The following is a 15,360-nucleotide window of genomic DNA, read 5'->3' as shown; positions in this document are numbered from 1 at the left end:
GGAAAAATTATGATCACTGAAAGAGTTAGTGTCCAGTGTTTACCCTGGAATTGAGCATGTTGTGGTTATGTGAAAGTAGAATCATAGAATCATAGAATAGTAGGGTTGGAAGGGGCCTACAAGGCCATCGAGTCCAACCCCCTGCTCAATGCAGGAATCCAAGTCAGAGCATCCCTGACAGATGGCTGTCCAGCCTCATCTTGAACGCCTCCAGTGAGCGATAGCCCACCACCTCCCTAGGTAATTGGTTCCATTGTCGTATTGCTCTAACAGTCAGGAGGTTTTTCCTGATGTTCAGCTGGAATCTGGCTTCCTGTAACTTGAGCCCATTATTCCGTGTCCTGCACTCTGGGATGATGGAGAAGAGATCCTGGCCTTCCTCTCTGTGACAACCTTTCAAGTAAAGAGCGCTATCATATCTCCCCTCAGTCTTCTCTTCTCAAGGCTAAACATGCCCAGTTCTTTCAGTCTCTCTTCATCAGGCTTTGTTTCCAGTCCCATGATCATCTTTGTTGCCCTCCAGCTTGTCTGCATCCTTCTTAAAGTGTGGTGCCCAGAACTGGACACAGTACTCCAGATGAGGCCTAACTAGTGCTGAGTAGAGGGGAACTAGTACTTCCTGGGATTTGGAAGCTATGCTTCTATTAATGCAGCCCAAAATAGCATTTGTCTTTTTTGCAGCCACATCACATTGTAGGGATGTATATGGACTCTGTACAATCCATTCCATCTGTGTTTCACAAATTGTCAGGCGCCTTTCATTCCATTGTCTTCCCATGGATGGAATCAGGTTTGTATTTTGTTTCTGAATCTGTGTAAATTTGCACCTGAAAAAATATGCAAATTCCCCCCAAATGCATATTTTGCACTTTAGCCTATGGGGGGAAATGCAAATTTTTGGCCATTTAAAAAAAAATGTTGTGTTGTTTTCTAAGATGAAATCTGCACAAAATTCAGGAAAGTCAGAAAAATTGTGTGCAAGTCCACGGAATCCACTCCACAGGGGGAAAGCTGGCCTGCTGCAGAATCTGCGCATCGGATTCATAAAAATCCAAATTCATTTGGCTGAGTTGTGTATTTCTCTGATATCCCTATCTGAAAGAGCTATTTTAGTTCCTAAAAATAATATGGCTGAAATGGTTAATGAGCTCATCCTTGACAAGTTCGACTCTGACAAAAGAATGTATTGCCCTACAGATGCGTTAGTGAATATGGGCGAAACTGTCCACTACCCTGCAGAGTTCCTAAACTCATAGAATCTGCCTGGGTTGCCTCCACACAAATTACATCTAAAGATGTACCAATAAAGGAACACCAATATTGCTTTCACTCAATTTAAGTCCCCCAATGCTGTGTGTAATGACTCCAGGAGTGTAACCAAGTCACCTGTAGTTTTAGAGAGGCCTAGAGATCATTGTGCTCTCTTTAGGTTCATTATAAGTGCAATTTCCTCACTAGTGGGCCTCTGAGCATGTAAGATGAGTCAAAGGTCAATAGCACATTCCATGCTAACTAAGGCTAGAATCTTATCAGAGCCTAGGATGTGCTTGAGAAGTCAGGCTATGTTTATGCTGAGTTACAGGTGTCTGTGCTGGGAAAGTTCTGATGGTTTTCCTTCTGAACAAGTACTTTTAGTCTATGTTGGGAAAGTTGCAGATGAATGCTAAGTAACACTTGCTGCTGTCATGCTGCCTCACTGCTGATATGTATAGTATGAAATCCATTTAACCCCATGGCTCTGATTCAGAGAAGCTGTCTGATCCAACCATTGGGTACGTCTGCATGCTGTAAGTACTCAATAAAGACTCCTTGTAAGCAAACCTGGATCTGGCTTATCATTATCACGGCACCTCCAAATGGCCGGGGCATACACTGTGCAATGGGACACGCCTTCAGGTCAAGAGCCTAAGGTCCCACGTGATTGAAGCCACTGTTATAACTGGGTGTGCTGTGGGTGAAACTGTATCCATCCCTATAATACCTTCAGATTTTCCATTTGATTTCAAACTAATACAGTTTCCAGTTAAACCCTGCTTTGCTATGACTATTAAGAAATCACAGGAACCATCCCTGAAATTTGCAGGTTGGACTTGCGGACTGAGTGCTTTTCTCATGGACAGTTTTCAGTTGCATGTTCTTGTGTAAGTTCATCTCACATTTTGTTTATTTTAGCACCCAATGGAACAACAGCCAACATAGTGTTCAAATAAGCTCTCTAAATGTTAATTTGTTAGCAGGGATCCAAAAAAGGGAATAGACTGTTAAATGTAATTGATTACAATAGATTAAATATGCGGCATTGCCCAGTTACACAGAAAAGCACTATGAAATTAACAGCAATTAGTAAACAAAAAGTGAAATTGGCTGAAAAGTACTATAAATACAGTACAGGTAACTTTTTTCGCTTCAAGTTATAATCCTTATTTTTAATATTGTACTCTCATTTCCATCTCCATTCAAACCAAATTCGGCATATATAGCACAATCCCAGGAAGAAAGAGAGTATTTGAATCTCCTGCTCCCCTCCCCCTGCCCCTCACTATGTGGATGCCTGAATGGCGTCCACTGTAAATTGGATGTTCTAAATAAATTAATCTGGGCAATGCTGAGTACTTCAGCTACTATAATAATATAGAAATAATAAAAGAGAAGAAAAAGAAGAAATTACTATACAAAGAGTAAAAGAGGTAAAACAGTTGTTACATAACAATTTATTTACGATGTAAAAATTTTGTGCATTGGATAAAGAAACCTCTCGACCCACCCAGAGAATGCCCCTTTCCAGGGCTATCTGCCTGGTATCACCAGCAGGACTGCCCATGGTAACTTTCCACGTGTTTGTGGATACAGTGGAGCCCCCACACCCATAGCACTCCTCTCTGCCAGTGGAGGATGATGGAAGGCACCCACCACAACATCCCAACGCCTTCCAGCCATCAAAGATGGGAGGTTAGTATTGCTCTCAAAATAAGAGAAACTAAATTCAAAGTAAACTATTGGATTAACTCCCAGGAGTCAAATGTATTAATCACTTCTTGCTGCATTAGTCAAAAATCTCAAGAGATTTATTATATATATATATATATAATTTATGTGTGTAATCTGCATTACAGACTCTAAAACATCACTTTTAGCATAATGTGGAAACACTCTATGTTGTCATGGCTCTTGAACAGCGTTCACTGTTGGATGAAACATTTTCAGCTTTTTCTCCAAGTGACAATGCCCAAGTGTTTTTTGGGAGTCAGATGTAGCATGTAAACCACTATCAAATGGTTTCATATGAACCAAATGGGCAACAGAGATGCACCCAAATTAGTCAGGCAGAATGAGGTGGTTTTATGGTTCCCTGAATCTTTGCCCTATCGCATCATTTGCATGTGTTGATTCTAAACGTGAATTAACTGAGTTGCAGCAGCACCCTGCATACTGATATTCCATGCAGTTAGCTGGCAGGCTGAAGGAGAGTTGGATGTCTCACAGGAAGGCCAGTGCAAGAGACGTCAAAAGGAATGTCACAGGAGGGCTAGCACAAAGGAGAGCAAGAGGAATGTCACAGTGGAGGTGTTGTACAGTCCACCATACTCCCCACCACCGTTAGCAGATATTGTGGAGGTGTTTGGCAGTACACCTGTCATCCTTGCTTGAATCCAGTTGGCATAGACAGGTATTAAAGCACAGATACCAGGGTGTTTGGGTTCGGCACACCCTGTTCCAAAACTCACAACCCCAGCCTGTGTCCAACCTCCTTAGAGTTTGCAAACCAAGGGTCACCCAGAGTCACCCTGTGGAAGGAGATGATGGGAAACAACATGTCTATGGAAAACACACTGCCATCAGACTTGGTATGCTGATTAGGTGGGGAAGCTGGAATAAAGTTTCAATTTTACCTCAGCCACACACTCACAAGGTGACCTAAGGCAAGCTAAGATTATCTCAGCCTCCTGCCACCCACATATGTAATGGTCTACCATTCAAGGTTGTAAGGATTGGTGGGAAAGTTGTTAATTATTATTTTTTATCTGTTATCATAAAAATTGTGTTGACAAGTATCACCTTAGAAGAGGCATTCACCACTGTGTATGTAAGAGAAGAGGGGATGCCTCTTCCATGACAGTACCTGTTTCATGTATCATTGCCTAAAACAAAGAAAGTTGCTTTTTTTCTTTAGAACTGGTGGTCTTATCTCATATACAAATGTGTACAGCATTTAATTGATTATCTGATCAATTAATTGAGTTCCAGCCTATATGATTAATTGACCAAGATTTCATTATTATACATAGATAACAACAATAACAACTTTGAGAGCGTGAATGAGGGAGAGGAACCATCTTCCAGATGAACCAAATTCAGAAAGAAATGGCAAAGGGCTTTATTCACATAATCTGTTTTGGTTCAACTAATCCATAATGCATTTTCATTTCCAGCTGTTCTCTTCTCAGGAAAGGGAGGACCCTTGAATTCTGAGAATTCCTCTACTGACAAGAGTGCATTTCTGAACTGTTGGATCTTAGGAATAAAATAGGGGTGCCAGATATAAGGGAGGCCAGGACTATTGTACCTTTAAAGGTGCAAGAGGCCAGGTACCTTTTGCATCTGCCCACTCCCAAACTACACTAGTATTATATTGTCCATCACAGGCAATGGCTGTATGAAGAACATGCTATGGAGCATCCTACCTGGCAGGAATTCTTCCCATCTTCTGGGTAACTGGTGCACAACATTTCAGGCTTGACAGGATCCTTGGGAAAGTCTTTAACTGGGGCACTATTATAAAGATCGTTGCAGGTTTCTCTGTCTGTCAATGGCACCTTCAGTTCCTGGATGGTTCTTGGCTCTGGCAAACTTACTGAAGAAGAGAAAAAAAGAATGTGGTCGTGGAATGCAGAGGGAGGAGACTTCAGAGTGGAAATTCATAATTTGAGCTGTGAGTACACTGTGAAAGCACATCCAGCACACTTGAGCATCCACACAATCTTCTCCCTCATATGAAGGAGCTATATTATTCAGTAGAAGAAGGATCAGGAAACTTCAGCCCATGGGGCGCTTTGGCCAGGCCTGCCAACTGGCCTGAGGAACCTGGGGTGAGACATCTTCCCCTGCCCTCCTTGAAGACCCATGGGGCTACTGGGGGCTTGTGGAGAAGGCAGGAAGATCCCCCATTATCAGGGATAGATCAGAGTTAACAGTAATTCCCACCATCACTTAGCACACCATTCCTCTTCCCATATGCTAATTTATATATATTGATGCAAATTTTGGAAAAATAATATTCTAGTTGAAATAGAAATAAGGTCCATCTCACCAAATGTGTGGAAGGCTGTGACCTGAGTGCCTTGCTCGGTCTGCTGTCTAGGTGTTATTAATTACCAAATTTCAGCCCAAGCTCTTCTATCTGATAATTCTTTATATTTAAACCAGGACAATCTTCAAATAGAGGACATCTTCAAAATAGAGGACACTTCTCTAGCAACCCTTCAAATAGATGACTGTTCTCTGTAAAACAGGATACATGCCCCTCCTATATCCCTACCTTCACAACCTACCTTTATTTATTTAAAATATCTGTAGGTCACCCTTTAGGGTACAAACCTTTTTCAAAGCAGTTCATAAGACTCATTGCCCCTTTATCTCTCTACCCTCCTATCCTGATATATCTGTGCCCAATGACTTTTGATCCTCCAGTTCCTCCATGCTCTGCCGTCTGAAGGTCTCTTTCTCCCCCAGGCATCTCTGGCCTTTCTCCCTTGCTGCCCATATTGCATCTGGAACTCCATCCCTGGACACCTTCCCAATGCCACCTCCCTCTTTTCCTTCATATCCCTCCTATAAATCCACCTTTTCTATGAAGCCTTTGGAGACCACTCCTGACAGGGCAGCCATTTTGAGCAGCATCCCTGTTGTAGCTCTGCCATGTCCTTCTCCTGGCCTGACTGGATGGGTTATGACATGAAGATAGGAAGTTGCATTATACCAAGTCAAACCATCAGTCCACATAGCGCAGTACTGACTGCTTAATGGATGCACCATTTTGTGCAGCATCCCTAGGGATGTATGGACTGTGTAAAATCTGCTCTGTCTGTGTTTTGTGGATTGTCAGGCACCTTTTGTTCTGTTGTCCATTCACAGACAGACGCAATTTTTTTTTTTTGGCATGTGCAAAAATACGCAGATAATTACATGAGAAGTTTCGTAAGAATTTATGGAATTTACCTTAGGACGTAATGTTTAGCGTATTATCCCCCATTCCATTCAACTTTTCCTCAGCAGAAACTTTCATATTTCCCTACAAATATATACGCGTACATTTCAGAAATGTAAAAAAATCATCTGAAAGTCCATGTGGCCTGAGAGGGTCACTCCACAACAGATTTTGCAGGTCAGATTCTTAGAAATCTGAGCTCATTTTAGTCTGTCTCAAATTTCTCCAGCATCCCTAAGTGTCCCTATGATGACTCCAACAGGTGTTCCTGCTCCAATATAATGGGGTTGGCTGTGTTGAATTGGATTTGCTCAGATCTTAGGGATGTCACGGGCACCCGACTGGGTTTGGGAATCTGTTGGGCCCCCTCCGCCCGCAACCCCCAGACTGCACCTGCCAAGATGCTGTCCTCACTTGCCCATGCTTGTGTCCGCTCGTGTCCACTCATGGCCTCCCAGACTCACCACGATCCTGTCTGGTATGATCCCTCTAATATTGTGCTTATTAAGCTTTCCCGGCCCCAAACTGCACATATTTAAATCTGCACATTTTTTAATTGCCTTTTTTACGTAGAAATCAAAGGCGGGAAAATGGTGGGTGCTCACCGGATGGGATTGCGATGAGGCTGGGCAACTCACTGAGCTTGTGGGTGGCCCGAGGGTGGGTCAGGGGGGCAAGCAGAGGCATTGCTTCGGTGGGCACCCGGAGAAGCTGAGCTGGGGTGAGTTCTCACATCCCTATCAGATCTAGCCCTTGGGCTATCTTTGCCTTTTCAATTATTCTTTTTTCTCCCCATGTTAACTTTGATATTGTAAGGTGTGATAAAATGGTATTTTGTTTTGTTATTTAATTGTATGTTCAAAAGTTTGTTTGCATGATTAATGTATTCTAACATATCCTTTCTCCTAATTTTAAATGATGTCTCCTGATTGGCTGTTCCTATTTCAGGTGGGAAAGTGAGGGAATAAGGGCCACTTGGTTTTCTTTAAAGGTTTAGATAGGGATTGGCTTTCTGAGGGGTAGGATTAAGACACTGGGCTCTAGCTTTGGGGGTGGTTAGATACCCCTGGGAGGTGGAGGGAGGTATATTTATTATTTTAAAGCCTTATTATTAGAAGGGGTAGAGTAGGTAAGGAATTAATAAAAATTTGAACCAAAAATTTTACCACATGAAACTCAAACTGCACTGAAACATCTTATACCTTGTAAATGAAGTTTCATTTTTTATGTGTTCTTTCAAACCACACCATTCATGGTCTCGTTTGTTACCAGAACAAGGGTTAGATGAAACCATGAAAGAAATAAGCAATAGCCTATGAATTTACACCCACTCAAATGGAAGGTTCTCTCCTCATGAGGAGGAGGGTGGCGCCAGCGCCCTAGTAAAGGTTTATAAAAAGGAGAAAAACACAGCAGTAGTGGTTGCTGGGGTTATAGATGATGTCTTCCTTCCGCACCCACTCGCTCTATGGTATTATCTCAAGGAAGAGGTTGAGAGAATATACAGGTACTGAAATTCTGGAGCTTGAATTTGTATTTGGTGTTGTAAAACTATTTTTGAGGGGTGGCGATGATATAATAATCACATGTGGTACATAATTTATTTATTTATTTATTTATTAAATTTATTAATCGCCCATCTGACTGGTCACCCAGCCACTCTGGGCGATGTACAACCCCCATAAAACAATTTAAAACAATAAAATTTTACCAAATTTTTTTTTTTAAAAAAATACCCTAACCCACCCCAAATGCCTGCCTGAACAACCACGTTTTTAATGCATGACGGAAGCTCATTAAAGAGGGGGCATGACAGAGTTCCCTAGGGAGGGAGTTCCACAGAGTGAGGGCCACCACAGAGAAGGCCCTCTCCCTCGTCCCCACCAGTCTAGCTGTCCTGGCTGATGGGACAGAGAGAAGGCCATCTGAGGCTGATCTTGTTAAGCGGCCTGTCTGGTGTTGCTGGAGGCGCTCCTTAAGATAGGCTGGGCTGGAACCATATAGGGTTTTAAAGTTCAAAACCAACACCTTGAATTTGGCCCGGAAAACAACTGGTAACCAGTGCAACTCCTTCAGCACTGGAGTGATGTGATCTCGCCGGCAGCTGCCTTTAATCAGGCGAGCCACCGCGTTCTGTACCAGCTGCAGCTTCCGAACCGTCTTCAAGGGTAACCCCACGTAGAGCGCATTACAGTAGTCTAAACGAGAGGAGACCAGGGCATGTACTACCGATGGGAGCAGATGGTCGGGAAGGAAGGGGCGCAGCCGCCGTATCAGATGGAGTTGATACAGCGCTGTCCGGCTCACAGCTGACACCTGAGCCTCCATGGACAGCTGGGAGTCCAAAATGACCCCCAGGCTGCGGACCTGGTCTTTCAAGGGTAGCCGTACCCCATTCAACACCAGGTCAACATAAGGTCCTTGGGGAAGGGAGCTGTTCCCCCCTACATTCTAAAGCACCATGGGTGTTGATGCTGTGAACCTTTCTACATGAGGCACATATTGTGCACTTTTGATTCCTTACTCACAGTAGTTTGTGGGTCCCTTACATGACGTCATCCTCTTCCAGGGCCTCTCCTATGCTTTGCAACCATTATTGTAAGGGTTTTTTTTTTTCCTATTGAGGAAAGTCTGGTGCATTTTCTGCTACACCATAGCACCACCTAGTGGTTGTGTAAGGGAACATATAGAAAGGCAGAGAAAGAAAAACCTCAGAAAAAACACATATGAAAGAGCCAATCTTAGGGCTTCTCTACACCAGGGTTTGTCCCACACCTTTACTGGGACATCTGCTTCTGGCTTCTTTGTGGAATTAAGTTTGGCTCCATTACATGTGCTTTTGGGGGGCATTTCCTTTCTCTGCAAGTTCTATATGTTTTATTATACAGCCACTAGATGGCACTGTGTAATTGTGCAATTACATGCAGCCATTGTTGCACTTCATAGAGAAAATAGTGGATTATCCCAATTTTTAAAAAAGCTGCAATAATGGTAATAAAGAATGGGAGAGGCCCTGGATGTTGCCGACATTGTGTAAAGGACCCGCAGACTTCCGTGAGTGACCCATCATGACCCCATGATAACAGTCTCATGTAGAGATGCACTTAATCCCTTAAACCAATCTAGAAGCAGAAGCTTTGGTAAAGGTGTGGGTTAAAAGCCACATGTAAAAAAGCCCACAGTCTGAGTGAGCACTAGAAAGCCAATTCCTCACCATTATGTTTAATATCTCCCCATCCAGTGACCCAGCAGTCTGCATTCATAGGGATTTGTTCAGAAGATCTGTGAACTGCTCAGAGAGCTTCAGCTATGGGGCAGTATAGAAATGTAATACATGAAATGAAATGAAATGAAATGAAGAGTGTGGCAGGCAGATAGGGCCGATGTAATTAGTAAAATTCACAGGAGTCTTAAGTTTAAGTAAAGCAATATCCCCAATGAAGTTCTTGTAGACAAAGAAGTCAGGGTGGATGATAATCTTCTGTGCACCAGAACTACCACATTACTTGAAGGGTTTGAAAGCTTATAGGCACCCAGCAGAACATCAATTTAAGAAGGTTTGGTAGAGCTGTAAACAAAAGAGCAAAATGCAGCAGGAGCTTGCAAAGCTGAGGATACTGTTTCTGTTAGATACATAAGGCCTTGACCCACACCACCCATCATTTTGATATCCATTATCCCTGTTTGGATAGATCCACTTGGAGCTCCTCACAATCCCTTTTTGATTTAACCACCCTACATAATTTACTGTCATCAGCACCCTTCATTACTCATTCCAAATTCCAGATCATTTATGAACAAACTGAAAAGCATTGGTCCCAGTACAGATCCCTGTGGGACCCCGCTATTTACATCCCTCCATTGGGAGGATTTACCATGTATTCCTGATCTCTGCTTTCTGTTCTTTAACCAGTTACTGATCCATAAGAGGACCTGTGCTCTTATTCCACGACTGCTAAGTTTGCTCAGGAGTCTTTGACTTTGTTAAAAGCCTTTTGGAAGTCCAAGTAAACAATCTCTACAGGATCACCCCTGTCAACGTGTTTATTGACACTCTCAAAGAACTCTGAAGGGTTAGGGAGAGCGGACTTACCTTTGCGGAAGCTGGGTTGATTCTTTTTTAGCAGGGCTTGTCCTTCCATATGCTTACTAATTTTATCTTTGATAATGCTTTCAACCAATTTACCCAGAACAGATGTTAAGCTAACCAGCCTATAATTTCCCAGATCCCCCCTGGATCCCTTTTTGAAAATTGGTGTTACATTGGCCATTTTCCATTCCTCTGGTACAGAGGCTGATCTTGGAGACATATTGTATATTTGGGTTAGAAGTTCAGCAATTTCGTATCTGAGTTCTTTAAGAACTCTAGGATGGATACCATCTGGGCCCAGTGATTTCTTTACTTTCATTTTGTCAATGAGGTTGAGAACTTCATCTGTTGTCACCACTATTTACCTCAGCTCCACAGACTCCCTTCCTGAAAACATCAGTTGAGGCACAGGTGTCTGACCTGTATCTTCTGCAGTGAAGACAGATGAGAAGAATTTGTTCAGCTTCTGTGCAATCTCCTTATTCTCCTTTAGTACTCCTTTAACCCCATTGTCATCCAATGGTCCAACAGCCTCCCTAGCTAGATTTCTGTTCCAGGAGCAACCTGTTGTTATGACTGTGTGCGCATATGGAAGAGTGAACGTCCTCAGAACTTTTGAGGATTTTTTAAAGCTGATATCCCCAGGGGGTGGACGTGAGGGATGGTGTTTGCTAAAGCTGCCTACTCAGAAGTAACTCATTCTTGTCCATTGCACTTCATGTTAATGAAACAAAGCTCTATGAGGAGAGACTGACAGAACTGGGCATGTTTAGCCTTGAGAAGAGAAGACTGAGGGGAGATATGATAGCGCTGTTCAAGTACTTGAAAGGTTGTCACAGAAAGGAAGGCCAGAATCTCTTCTCGATCATCCCAGAATGCAGGACATTTAGTAATGGGCTCAAGTTACAGGAAGCCAGATTCCGGCTGAACATCAGGAAAAACTTCCTGACTGTGTGTTAGAGCAATACGACAATGGAACTGATTACCTAGGGAGGTGGTGGGCTCTCCCACACTGGAGGCATTCAAGATGAGGCTGGACAGCCACTTGTCAGGGATGCTTTGACTTGGATTCCTGCACTGAGCAGAGGGTTGGAATTGATGGTCTTATAGGCCCCTTCCAACCCTACTGTCTATGATTCTATGGAGCCCTGGAGTGAGGAGAGCTGTGTGGAGCAAGCCTCCACTCATTCGCTGCCCCACACCTATGCAGTTCATGACATTTGCTCTACTCATGGGACTCTGCCCACCCTGGACTAATGCATTTTCAGGTGCCATTTGGTCCGTACAAGAGGTTTTTTTTTTTTTTAATGTATACGTTGGTTTAATGGCTACATGTGCTTTCAGAGAAGCACACCTGAATGGATGAAAATCCGGATTAAAACAGAAACGCACCATAAAGCATCTCCATGTAGACAGGCCCAGATTTATCAGGGTTGCAAGCATGCTACACTATGCCTCATCCTCTGAGTCTCTTGCAAGACTCATACACAGGTAAGCCTGTGGGACGGGGCTGCTTAGTTTGATTTTGGCGTGACCATTCCTGCCAAGCCAGCAGCATTTGTAAATTCTGATTTGAATGTTTACATCTTAGAATTATCTTTCTCAGATAGTTGCAATGTAAGTCAAGCTATATGTCTCAGAATAACATACATGAATGTTCTCAGTTTTGCAGTTGCTCAATGATCTTGAATGATATTCCAGGTTAAAATTATAAATCAATATCAAATTGTTGCCTTTGCATTTTGTAATTGTTACACAAATTATTTATTGCCTGTTTAACTACTTCTGTGTTTTTGGTTGGGCGGGGCAGGGGGGGGGGAGGAAGTGCCCAGTCTACATGAGCACTCAAATGTTTTCTGGGGTAAAGCTCATCGGAGCCTTTTTCTTTGTTTTGATTGCTTCATTTGAGGGGAAAACATGGTGGTAGAGCAGCCATAGTGAAGACCTCTGTGCTAGCAATGAAGCAGAGCCTCCAAAGGAGAAAGATTAAGGATGCTTATTGATCAGTTGAAACCTTATATCAGCGTGTAGGATGTGATGAAACAAGCCACTAAGTTTATTAATGCAGCTTGTTAGGGCGCAATCCTATGCAGATAGGTGTCCACCTCCGAACTTGGAGGTGACCGCCTATCCGATGCAGGGCAGGAGAAGCATGGAGGGGATCGTTCCCGCCACCCTTCTTCTGCCTTGCGTTTTTGGCTAAAGAGCCGATTGCGGCTCTCTAGCTGCAGGAGGGTGGAGCGGGCGAGGAGGCTGCCGGACGACCCATAGGATGTGTCGTATCGGCATTTTCGCCCTCCCCGCCCTGGAACACCCTCCAGGATGTTCCATTTTGGCCGCTCTGCACTCCTCTTGTGAGCACAGAGCACAGGGTGGGGCGGGGGGGAGAGGTCAGTTCTCCGGGAACTGACCTCGGAGCGCTGGCTATGAGGTTGGTTCCTGGAAAACTAGATATCCTATGGCTGTCTAGCCACTGATTAGCGGCCATAGGATTGCTCCCTTAGGTTGTTTAACACAGGTGCTGATGGTTAGTCTTTACCCCCCACGCCCCTTTGAGGTTTTGTGAGAGTGCAACTTTAATATGGTTTACCTTGTTGTTCTTTCTTTTCATTTCATTTCATTTCATTCTCTTTCCCTATTAATAAAGCTTCTCTCTCTCTTCTTTTCTTTTTCTACACAAGTCCCAATTCTTCCCCCCTTCCTTCTCATAATATATCATTTCACTACTTCTATAATGATTAATTAAAACCAGTGATGTATTAAATAGAAATAGAAGTCATCACATGTCTTACAGACAGAAAGGCACACCGTGATCTTTCCATGATCCCAGAGCCAGTTATCACAAACATTGAGATATGACATTCAAAACACAATTACTCGATGTTGCCTTGCATTGTAAACATTTCATATGTTTTGATAGCTGAATGTATTCTCCAGCTGCAACAATCTCCGGTGTCTGCTTTGAGAGTAAATGCCTGGGAAGTGTGAATGGGAACTTGAATGATTTCGCTCGCAAGGAAGGCCATGGATCGGAGGAGGAGGATAGTATGCATGAAGATGGCAATCAAGATCTCAACTTAAATGATAGGGCAAATGGACAAACAATAGGGGTATTAATGTAAGGGCAGAAGATGTTGCAATGTTGAAAGGAAATAATTTTATGGCAGCCAAGGAAGTCCTTGAGAAATATTGATGAGTTGCTGGGTGGCTGTTGTAAGTTATAATAAGAAACAACTCGTTCCTGAGAACTGGACATGATGAATTGCAAACAAAGCCAACTATGAGGCCCTTGATCTAAGGTCCTCCAACTTTTGTGAAGAGTATAAAAGTCCCAGATTCTCAGAGAGTTCAACTGAGACAGTAGAGCTTTGGATCCGACGTGGACATGTCCTGGCCCTGATCCAGCTTCATGTTACGCCAATTGGTTGGCCAGCAATGGCTGCTTGTCTGTAAGTGTTCGTGGGTAGATAACTGTCAAGGGATACTGTCTATTACATTTCATTCCTTGCTTTGGTGGCTGCATAGCCATTTGCCTTGGGGCTGCATAGCCATTAATATCAACTGCCTATTGGGAATGAAAATCCATTGGAGAAAGTCTTTCAATAAACCTCAACTTCTTTTAAAGCTTGATGTGTTTCTTAATCCTGCCTCTATAAGGACCCAGATCTCTCAGCCTGATCAACTGGGAGATTTCTGCTTTGGTAAAGTGCATATCACAGTTTGACTTGTCCCTGATAGGTTCTGACTCAGTTTATAGGTGGCATTGTAGCATACTCTCTTTTGGCATTTTTATGCCAAAACATTTCACATTTTAAAATCTGTTCTAATTAGTTTTAATCTATAAATGCATGCACCAGATACATGATTGCTGGTCATTCACTTGGAGTGAATGTTTGGAGTGATGTTTCATATCCATTGCATTGCCTATGTATTGGTTTCTTCCTTTTGGAATGGGGAAGATCCTGCATAAATGCCAGGAAACCACAAAATGATTGGTGGTCAAGGGAAAGGGGTGTGGCCATCTGAGGAACCATGGAGGCTGGGCTGGGAAATCATCATCATCATAAGAACATAAGCAGAGCCCTGCTGGATCAGACCAAGAGTCCATCTAGTCCAGCACTCTGTTCACACAGTGGCTATTCACCAGCTGTCGACCAGGAACCCACAAGCAGGACATGAGCACAACAGCACACTCCCACCCATTTTCCCCAGCAACTGGTGTACGTGGGCTCACTGCCTCTGGTGCTGAGAGCCATCGTATCATCAGCAGCATCAGCATCAGCAGCATCATTATCAACAACAACGATATGGAACTGGTCTAGTCGTGCCATTTTAGTTAGCCTTTAATTATTCTGGGCATTCCGTTTTAAAATTGATTTGATGTAATATTAAAGAAGTAATAAAAGAGAGAAAAGGAGAAGAAATAACCATATGAAGAGTAACAGTGATTGCACCCTTGATACCTGTGAGCCTCCGAACTTAGAGGCTTATGAGCATCAGGTGGGGAGCTGCGGGGGGGGGGAGGAGGCTAGAGAGGCCTAGTGATGCAGCATAACCCGGTCTCTTCAGTCCCCTCCCTGGCCACAGAAACGCCGCCTTTACCACCTCTCTGAGGGCACTATTGAGACCATGGAGAGGCAGGCGGTGCAGTTCTCTCCACGCTGGCTGCGAGGGGGAGGGGGAGGCAGTGGGGAGCACAGATTCCTGGCTTTGAGAATGCAGCACTGTCTCTGACCTCAGATCCAGGAATCTGCAAAATCCTACCCCTCCCCAAATGCTGTCTAGGAGCCGTAGCATCGCTCCCTAAAATAGCGATCAACATATTATCACTATGTAGTGATGATGCAAAAAATTGCATGTAAAGGACAAACCGATCTCTTTGTATCTGAAGTATAATGATAAACAACCCAACAGAGCAATCCTAAGGAAGCAGAGGTTGAACTGTCATCTCTTTCGATGCTGGCCAGCGTGAAAGGTGCAGGGGGGCGTCCTCCCCTTCACTGGAGCAGGACGTTTAACATTTCTTGTTGGTCACAATGGGAATTAATTTTCTCATGGCAGCTCC

General features: G+C 43.5%; 1 pseudogene; it reads right to left on the bottom strand.

Annotated features, from left to right (window-relative positions):
• Nucleotides 1-3,515: 3,515 nt before the first annotated feature.
• LOC146341917 (prostasin-like) lies at nt 3,516-14,626 on the bottom strand (annotated as a pseudogene).
• Between the last annotated feature and the right edge of the window lie 734 nt (nt 14,627-15,360).

This window comes from Heloderma suspectum, chromosome 6 (assembly GCF_057233095.1).
Source record: "Heloderma suspectum isolate Gila_16-S chromosome 6, 16-S_ref, whole genome shotgun sequence".
NCBI classification, from domain to species: Eukaryota; Metazoa; Chordata; class Lepidosauria; order Squamata; family Helodermatidae; genus Heloderma; species Heloderma suspectum.
Note: the sequence above shows the minus strand (reverse complement) of the source record. Positions and strands in the feature narration are given on the sequence as shown.